A 10,832-nucleotide genomic window follows, 5' to 3' on the forward strand; every position below is an offset into this window, starting at 1 on the left:
ACTTCACTTATATTAATTAGATTATATTAATTATACCACTCTGATTTAATAAAAACATTTTACATTTTCGTTTAAAGCTTAAAACATTATTCATTATTGCAGTTGTTATTGTAATCTTATGATCTTTAACTATCATGATTCAATTATGTAAAGATACATTGTTAAAATCAGATAATCTGTCCACTGCTTGGTTTTAATCTACAAGTAAATGTCCAGTAAATATAAAGGAATCTGCATTGTTTAGCTATTTCCTTTTTCTGCAAGGCACAGGCATTAACCCCTTAAGGACCGGACTTTTTTGGCGATGTTGTACATTTGCGACCAGGCATCTTTTTGACACTTTTGTAGTGTTTGTGTTTAGCTGTAATTTTCCGCTCTCTCATTTACTGTTCCCATACAAATTATATATTGTTTTTTTCAGGACAAAAGGGGCTTTCTTTACATACCATTATTTATATAATCTCATGTAATTTAATTAAAAAAAATAATGAAAAAATATGATGAAAAATTTAAAAAAATACACGTTTTTTGAATTTTATGTGAAAAATCTTTTACTCATCTACAAAAGCGAATGAAAAAAACTGCTAAATAGATTCAAAATGTTGTCCTGAGTTCAAAAATACCCAGTGTTTACATGCTTTTTGCTATTTTTTTGCATGTTATAGGGCTATAATTACAAGTAGGATATTGCGGTTTCAAAACATACATTTTTAAAATGTATCAATAGTGACATTGTAACACTATTATCTGTCATAAATCGCTGAATGTACATATTTTTTTTAAAAGTAGACAACCCAGGGTATTCAATATGGGGTATGTCCAGACTTTTTTAGTAGCCACTTAGTCGCAAACACTGGCCAAAGTTAGCGTTCATATTTGTTTGTGTGTGAAAAAAGTAAAAAACTAAATTGAACGCTAATTTTGGCCAGTGTTTGTGACTAAGTGGTTACTAAAAAAGACTGGACATACCCCATTTGCAATACCTTGGGTTGTCTTCTTTTGCAAATGGTATGCCATCATGGGGGTAATTCTCATTCCTGGGCTACCATACGCTCTCAAAGGCAACGTAACCAACCTGGCCATTTTTAATGTAAAAATATTTGACCCATATATTTGACCCTGTAACTTTCAAAAACGCTATAAAACCTGTACATGGGGGGTCCTGTTCTACTCAGGAGACTTTGCTGAACACAAATATTAGTGTTTCAAAACTGGAAAATGTATCACAACAATTATATCATCAGTAAAAGTGCTGTTTGTGTGTGAAAAATGCAAAAAAAAGTCACTTTCACTGACAATATCATCGCTGTGATATGTTTTACTGTTTTGAATCACTAATATTTATGTTCAGCGAAGTCTCCCGAGTAAAACAGTACCCCCCATGTACAGGTTTTAGGGTGTCGTAGAACGTTACAGGGTAAAATACAGTGATAGCAAATTAAATTCTCTGTACTTTCGGCCTGGGTTGGCAGGCAGGTCCCTTAAATTGCAATCAATAAAATAACTTAATTATGTAAAAATATTACATAAATACGCACGTAGAATTTAAATATATATGCATATTTATATATTTGAAGTCTACGTGTATATTTATATAATTATTTATGTAATTTTGTATATGGACATATGAATAGTTTGCATTCTTTTTATTTATTTATACATAGATATATATACAATTTCATTCTAAGTGCATTTTGATATAAATATATATATATATATATATATATATATATTAATATCAAAATACAGTTAGAATAAAATTTCGTATAGATATATAATTTTTTTTAATTTTTATTATTATTTTTAATTTTTTAAATTTAATTTAAATTATTTATTATTCGTATTTTATAATAATATATATATACAATATATATAGTTATTATATATATTATATATATACGTGTGCAAATTAATTATAAGTGTATTTTTATATTAATATATGTACATATTAATATAAAAATACACTTAGCATGACATTATATATATGATATATAGACATAGGTATAGGTATATATACACATATATAATAATATTTTTTTTTTTTATTAACTATAACTTACATTTTTTTATTTATTTTACAGTTGCAGGGAGACTGCCTGTCAGCACAGACAGTCCCCCTGCAGGCAGAGACTAGGACACCTATTGTGACCATGTGGTCGCCCTGTTGGGCGATCACATGGCCACAGGGGTCCTAAACCGCCATGGGGAGACTGTCTGGGCTGCAGGCAGTCTCCCCACACCGGGAGCACCGCCGATCGCCGCCGGGGGAACAACGGCGATCGGGTAAGTACATTGGACGGTTAGGACGGTTCAGGACCGTCACCGGTCGGCAACGCAAAAATGCCGATGACGGTCCTGAACCGTCCTCCGTCCTTAAGGGGTTAATGTACATTCATCTGGATAATCAGCTGGTATGCTCTTATACTTTTTGTCTAACAGATACTGTTTGTAGGCCAGACTGCAGCTGCATATGGCATTTTAACAATATTTTTCAATTACATTTCAGATACAAAGTCTATCCACCTTTGTAATTAACAAATTATGTGTTTATTTGATACCATTAATTATAGTAACTGTATTATATTACATATGGTCACTGACACATTTCTGATACAGGGAAAAAAATAGCATGATTACTTTAGGAATTATAATTTTTCTGTCCATGCAAACTATGTTCCTGGAAGTCCAGAATATAGCAAGTGGTTTTTGTCTATCGTTCTGTGGAGCCATCTAACGTGTCAATTGGTATAGTTATACCAAAAGATCAAGAGTACATCAGTAGATCACATCTGCAACAGAACCATTACAGATTCCTTGTTGTATCAATGTCTCTGTGTTTATGGTTATAGGAGTTCTTTGCTTTGCAGGTATGTACATAATATGTAGAGTTTAAGAAAAGCTGCAAATCGTGCTTTAGTACAAGTGTCCCATGATGTCAGGTATCTGAAAGGGTTTGCTGGCCTTTTATATTCCATTCTCATGGCAGGGCTTCTTCTCTTAGTAGGCCTGTCTTGTTATTATTTATTAATTGCATCAAGGTTTCTTTTGTTAATGTTTTTCTTCTAAATTCAAATTCACATGCCACCAAATGTGAATAAGTTCATTATTACAAAATATGGTTCCAGTATGGTTTTTCACTCTAAGCTCTAAGTTCACTTTAAGCACAGGGCAATACATGATTCCAAATTAACCAATTTTAATACAGGACAAAAGTGATGTCGCGAACATAAAATTTTCGGTTCGCGAACGGCGAACGGAACTTCCGCAAATGTTCGCGAACGGGCGAACCGGGCGAACCGCCATAGACTTCAATAGGCAGGCCACAATAGTGATGGAAAAGTTGTTTCAAGGGGACTAACACCTGGACTGTGGCATGCCGGAGGGGGATCCATGGCAAAACTCCCATGGAAAATTACATAGTTGATGCAGAGTCTGGTTTTAATCCATAAAGGGCATAAATCACCTAACATTCCTAAATTGTTTGGAATAACGTGCTTTAAAACATCAACTATGATGTTGTATCGATCAGGTAGTGTAAGGGTTACGCCCGCTTCACAGTGACAGACCAAACTCCCCGTTTAACGCACCGCAAACAACCGCAAACAGTCCATTTGCACAACCGCAAACTCCCCACTTGCACAAGGTTGGATACCAAGCTAGCCATGTCCCGTTCCTTGTCCTCACTGATGTCATTGAAGGTCTCTTCCTCCACCCAGCCACGTACAACACCAAGGGTCCCCGAAAGGTGACAACAAGCCCCCTGTATTTTTTTTTTTAAAGTACACTACTGTTACACCAGATATGAGTTGCACTGGTGTGACACTGTGCCCTGGCAGGCCCTGAAACGCACACGTGTGAAGGAAACTGACTGCTAATATTTCACAGTCAAATTTCTAGGTTTTTTTTCAGTGTACACTACTGTAACACCAGTGATTGGCCCACGTCATGCCTACGCCCCCAAAACGTTCGTGTGTGGGGGTGCTGGAATGACGTGGGCCAATGGGAGCCTGAATCAACTTTTGGCTCCCACTGCCCTTTTAAGAGCGAGCTCGTGACTCGAGCCGTGCTCCTAGTTCCAGGCGGGCCACGTGACCGATCACTGCGGTCAGTGCACGCGGCTAAGTCTATATCATATTTTTTTATATATATCTTTTACTGTGTAGTAAGTAACTGACAAAACCCCAGTTTTGTGGCTACCAGTGCCCTTTTTGTATGCCGTTTGTGCATTTAGCCCTATTTATTCCCTTTTATTTTACCGAATAAACTGCCGAACGGCCAGACCACACGCAATGGGAGTGTGCAGCCTGTTAACCTCCCAGAAGCTGTGGTTAACCGCAACTAATTGACCTAATTGACGAACGGCTGGGTGGTCGCTGTTTGGTACAGTTCGGCTATTTGGACTCACTCACTGCTATACTGAGCCAATTGCATGAACGGCCCCATTTGTGCATTCGAATAAGACAATCATCTTTATGCCTGAAGAAATGAGGAAAGCTTTTAAAAGTTTGGCTTTGTAAATTTGATGCAATAAGTGTGTTTTTCTTTAATACCTTTTCACCCTCTTTGCATGAACCAGATTTACATATATTACTAATATGTTTCTGAACATATATATTATATTATTCACTCACTCACTCACTCTTTGGGCCGGCCTAAGACATCATGCTGCCTAGGTCCAACGATAAATTACTATGGGGGATAATGTATAATAAACACAGGTTACTGGCTATGGGGGGATAATGTATAATAAACACAGGTTACTGGCTATGGGGGATAATGTATAATAAACACAGGTTACTGGCTATGAGGAGGATAATGTATAATAAACACAGGTTACTGGCTATGGGGGATAATGTATAATAAACACAGGTTACTGGTTGTGGGGGATAATGTATAATAAACACAGGTTACTGGCTATGGGGGAGATAATGTATAATAAGCACAGGTTACTGGCTATGGGGGGATAATGTATAATAAACACAGGTTACTGGCTATGGGAGGATAATGTATAATAAACACAGGTTACTGGCTATGGGAGGATAATGTATAATAAGCACAGGTTACTGGCTATGGGGGATAATGTATAATAAACACAGGTTACTGGCTATGAGGAGGATAATGTATAATAAACACAGGTTACTGGCTATGGGGGATAGTGTATAATAAACACAGGTTACTGGTTGTGGGGGATAATGTATAATAAACACAGGTTACTGGCTATGGGGGAGATAATGTATAATAAGCACAGGTTACTGGCTATGGGGGGATAATGTATAATAAACACAGGTTACTGGCTATGGGAGGATAATGTATAATAAACACAGGTTACTGGCTATGGGAGGATAATGTATAATAAACACAGGTTACTGGCTATGGGAGGATAATGTATGATAAACACAGGTTACTGGCTATGGGGAGGATAATGTATAATACACACAGGTTACTGGCTATGGGAGGATAATGTATAATAAACACAGGTTACTGGCTATGGGGGGATACTGTATAATAAACACAGGTTACTGGCTATGGGGGGATAATGTATAATAAACACAGGTTACTGGCTATGGGGAATAATGTATAATAAACACAGGTTACTGGCTATGGAGGATAATGTATAATAAACACAAACACAAAAAAAAATACAAAGAAAAAAAAGAATGCAACTTAAGAAATAATCTAAATTGTATGCTGTCTATGATGTGGGAGGGTCTGCTGCTGATTGGCTGGAATGTGTCTGCTGACTGTGAGGTACAGGGTCAAAGTTTACTCAATGATGATGAATAGGGGGCGGACCAAACATTGCATATGTTCGCCATCCGTGGCGAACGCGAACAAGCTATGTTCGCCGGGAACTATTCTCCAGCGAACCGTTCAGGACATCACTACAGGACAACACTTATGGGGCCTACAAGCTAGAGCATTGGAATCAAGGTGCATTCCTTTACAGTCAATCAGGTATTTTCATTACTATGTTTCATTTTGAGAAATAGCTGGGTGTTGACAGTTATCAGTCTTTATTTCTTTTTCCAGTCATCTTCTGTCAGGAAACATAATAGCAGAATGTCCAGAATTAGCATAGCACTTCTTTTCCGCATAAGAAGGCTGTTTGCGGTATTCATTCAATGATAAATTATATGGCAAAGTCTTTTCTTGCATCACCTTCATAGGTGCATCCAAAGTCTTTCACAAGCATCTGTCCCGTCTATATCTAATTTCAGCATGTTTTGCCAACATTGTTGAGTCCATTATTAGGATTTGAAATAGTCCAATCACATCTTTCTTATGTATAATCAGTTTTTTTGCAATGATATTCAATAGGTTCCTTGTAAAATATCAGTGTAGGTCACATCATTTCACTGTGAGCTGTGTCTCTCCTTTTGAAATGGTTCTTGGAGGTTGTCCTCACGATCATAGAACTTGTATTATGTGCACTCCAATTCAGTTCAGGTGCTTCTTGCTTGTTAACATAATTCCAATGCAGTTTTAAAATGACAGCTAGGGTTGATGTAATGATAATGCTGCAGATTGTAAAAAGGAGACACCATAACCAATTTTTTAGCATCCTTTTGCTTGCATCTTTGCATTTCTTTCTTACTGTATAAGATAATTCAGATACAGTCTGTTTTCTCCAGAGTCTTTCTGATAATGATGTTGATGATTCATTTTTCATATATTCCATGTTAACTGTGAATGTATCACGTCTGTCTGTTTATCCTTCTCCTTCAGATTTGCAGGTTCAGATGTCAGATCATGATTCAGTCTGTTACGTGGCTATGATTCTGGTGGCTGTGCTCTGGTGGCATTTCTGTCATTCTCTGTTTGTTTTATCTTGCCTTCTTTAACAGCAGCCATTGTGTCAGTCAGTGGTTCTGTGAACATCTTGGAAGTATTTAGCAGGTTTTCAAATATCAAAACTTACTGTTATCTGTTGGCTCTGATTGTTCTCTGTAGTAAAAGTTCTTAGAGTCACCGTCTCCAGGACAAACTGGCCAACAGTAGGAAATAGGTGGTGGTGCATGGTGAGGTGGGCTGGAATTTTTTTTCCCTAAATTTCTCTAATAGAACCAATAGTTCTAAGCTCTCCCTGGGGCGGAAATATGATTGTCAGTAGTGATGTACCGAACTGTTCACTGGCGAATAGTTCCTGGCGAACATAGCATGTTCGCGTTCGCCGCCGCCGGCGAACACATGCGCGGTTCGATCCGCCCCCTATTTGTCATCATTGAGCAAACTTTGACCCTGTACCTCACAGTCAGCAGACACATTCCAGCCAATCAGCAGCACACCCTCCCTAACAGACCCTCCCACCTCCTGGACAGCATCCATTTTAGATTCATTTGGAAGCTGCATACATTTTTTTTTTCTTTTTTCTTTTTTTTTTCTTGTTTTTTTTTCTTGTTTTATTTATTTATTTATTTTTATTTATTTTTTACATTCTTTATTTTTGTAGTGCATGGAGGTATAACAAATGAGCATGTGGTACCCCAACGGCATTCCTCATGCTTTTCAAGTAACAATTGTAACAATAGGGTATATGTTAATACCCTAGTCTGCGCGGAGCCCTCCATGGGTGAAGATGGATGAATTTTTTTTTTTGTGCTCGGGTTTTTTATTTTATTTTTAAGTTCGACGGGTATGATGGCTTTATATTTGGCCTTTTTTGGGGCTGAAAAATGAAGATTTTAGAAAAAAGAAGACGTTGAATAGTAAGTTGAATTTTACTTTACAGGGTAGTGATTTTATTCCCCCCTCACTATTTTTTAGGGTGAGGGGGGTAGGTAGGGGCTTTTTTATTTGGGTGTGTGACTAGGGGCTTGGGGACCCCTAGTCACCTTTGATGGGGGAGGGGGGATTTTCATTTAGGGCCCCCACCCGCCGCTCAGGGGTGGGGGCCGGGGGGGACAGTAGGTCCCCCCCTTATTGTTTTTTAGAGCCCCCACCCACCGCGCAGGGGTGGGGGCCGGGGGGGAGGACAGTAGGTCCCCCCCCATTATTCTTTTATAGGGCCCCCACCCGCAGCTCAGGGGTGGGGCATGGGGGGAGGACAGTAGGCCCTCATATTGTCACTTAGGACCACCAGCCGCCGCTCAGGGGTGGGGGCGGGGGGAGGACAGTAGGTACACACTACACACACTCTACACACACTGCATACACTGCACACACACTGCATGCACTGCACACACACTATACACACACTGCATACACTCTACACACACTCTACACACTTCATACACACTACACACACTACATACACTATACACACATTGCATACACACTACACACACTGCATACACACTGCATACACACTATACACACTGCATACACACTACAAATACTGCATACACTCTACACACACTGCATACACTCTACACACACTGCATACACACTACACACATTATACACACACTGCATACACACTACACACACTGCATACACTGCACACACACTGCATACACACTACACACACTATACACACACTGCATACACTCTACACATACTGCATACACTCTACACACACTATACACACTCTACAGACACTGCAAACACTGCACACACACTGAAAACACTGCACACACACTGAAAACACTGCACCCACACTGCATACACTGCACACACACTGCATGCACACTACACACACTATACACAAACTGCATACACTCTACACACACTGCATACACTCTACACACACTATACACACACTGCATACACACTACGCACACTGCGCACACACACTATACACACACTGCATACACACTACACACACTGCACACCCACTATACACACTGCATAAACACTACACATACTGCATACACTCTACACACACTGCATAGACACTACACACACTGCATACACACTACACACACTATACACAAACTGCATACACTCTACACACACTATACACGGTCTACAGACACTGCATACACTGCACACACTGCAAACACTGCACACACTACACACACTATACACACACTGCATACACTCTACACACACTGCATACACTCTACACACACTATACACACACTCACTACATACACACTACACACACTATACACACACTGCATACACTCTACACACACTGCATACACTCTACACACACTACACACACTCTACAGGCACTGCATACACTCTACACACACTGCACACACACTATACACACACTGCATATACTATACACACTCTACACACACTGCATACACTATACACACACTGCATACACACTGCACACACTATACACACACTGCACTAACTATACACACACTGCATACACACTGCATACACACTATACACACACTGCACACACTATACACACACTGCATACACACTATACGCACACTGCACACACTATACACACACTGCACACACTATACACACACTGCATACACACACTGTACACACTATACACACACTATACACACACACTATACACACACAATATACACACACACACTGTACACACTATACACACACTGTACACACTATGCACACACTATGCACACACTATACACACACACTACACACACTGCATACACACTGCACACAATATACACACACTACATACACACTGCACACACTATTCACACTGCACACACTGCACACACTACATGCACTACACACACTGCATACACACTATACACACACACTATACACACACAGCATACACTATGCACACACTATACACACCCTATAAACACACTGCATACACTATGCACACACTGCGCACTCTATACACACACTGCACACACTATACACACACTGCATACACTTCATACACTATACACACACTGCATACACATACATTTACAAAAAATTGCAGTTGTTTTTTACATTTCAAAGTTGGGGAGGGGGTGCCAAATAAACGATCCACCCCGGGTGCCAAATGCTCCAGGTACGCCCCTGTATAGAGGGGAGCCATGTTACTCTGTATATAGAGAGGAGCCATGTTTACACTGTATATAGAGGGAGCCATGTTACTCTGTATATAGAGAGGAGACATGTTTACACTGTATATAGAGGGGAGCCATGTTACTCTGTATATAGAGGGAGCCATGTTATTCTGTATATAGAGGGAGCCATGTTTACACGGTATATAGAGGGAAGCCATGTTACTCTGTATATAGAGGGAGCCATGTTATTCTGTATATAGAGGGAGCCATGTTTACACGGTATATAGAGGGAAGCCATGTTACTCTGTATATAGAGGGAGCCATGTTACTCTGGATATAGAGGGGAGCCATGTTACTCTGTATATAGAGAGGAGCCATGTTTACACTGTATATAGAGGGAGCCATGTTACTCTGTATATAGAGAGGAGCCTTGTTTACACGGTATATAGAGGGAAGCCATGTTACTATGTGTATAGAGGGAGCCATGTTACTCTGTATATAGAGGGGAGCCATGTTACTCTGTATATAGAGGGGAGCCATGTTACTCTGTATATAGAGGGGAGCCATGTTTATAGAGGGAGCCATGTTACTCTGTATATAGAGAGGAGCCATGTTTACACTGTATATAGAGGGGAACCATGTTACTCTGTATATAGAGGGAGCCATGTTATTCTTTATATAGAGGGAGCCATGTTTACACGGTATATAGAGCGAAGCCATGTTACTCTGGATGTAGAGGGAGCCATGCTATTCTGTATATAGAGGGAGCCATGTTTACACGGTATATAGAGGGAAGCCATGTTACTCTGTATATAGAGAGGAGCCATGTTTACACTGTATATAGAGGGAGCCATGTTTACACGGTATATAGAGGGAAGCCATGTTACTCTGTATATAGAGGGAGCCATGTTACTCTGGATATAGAGGGGAGCCATGTTACTCTGTATA

Source organism: Pelobates fuscus, chromosome 4, assembly GCF_036172605.1.
Source record: "Pelobates fuscus isolate aPelFus1 chromosome 4, aPelFus1.pri, whole genome shotgun sequence".
Taxonomy (NCBI): Eukaryota; Metazoa; Chordata; class Amphibia; order Anura; family Pelobatidae; genus Pelobates; species Pelobates fuscus.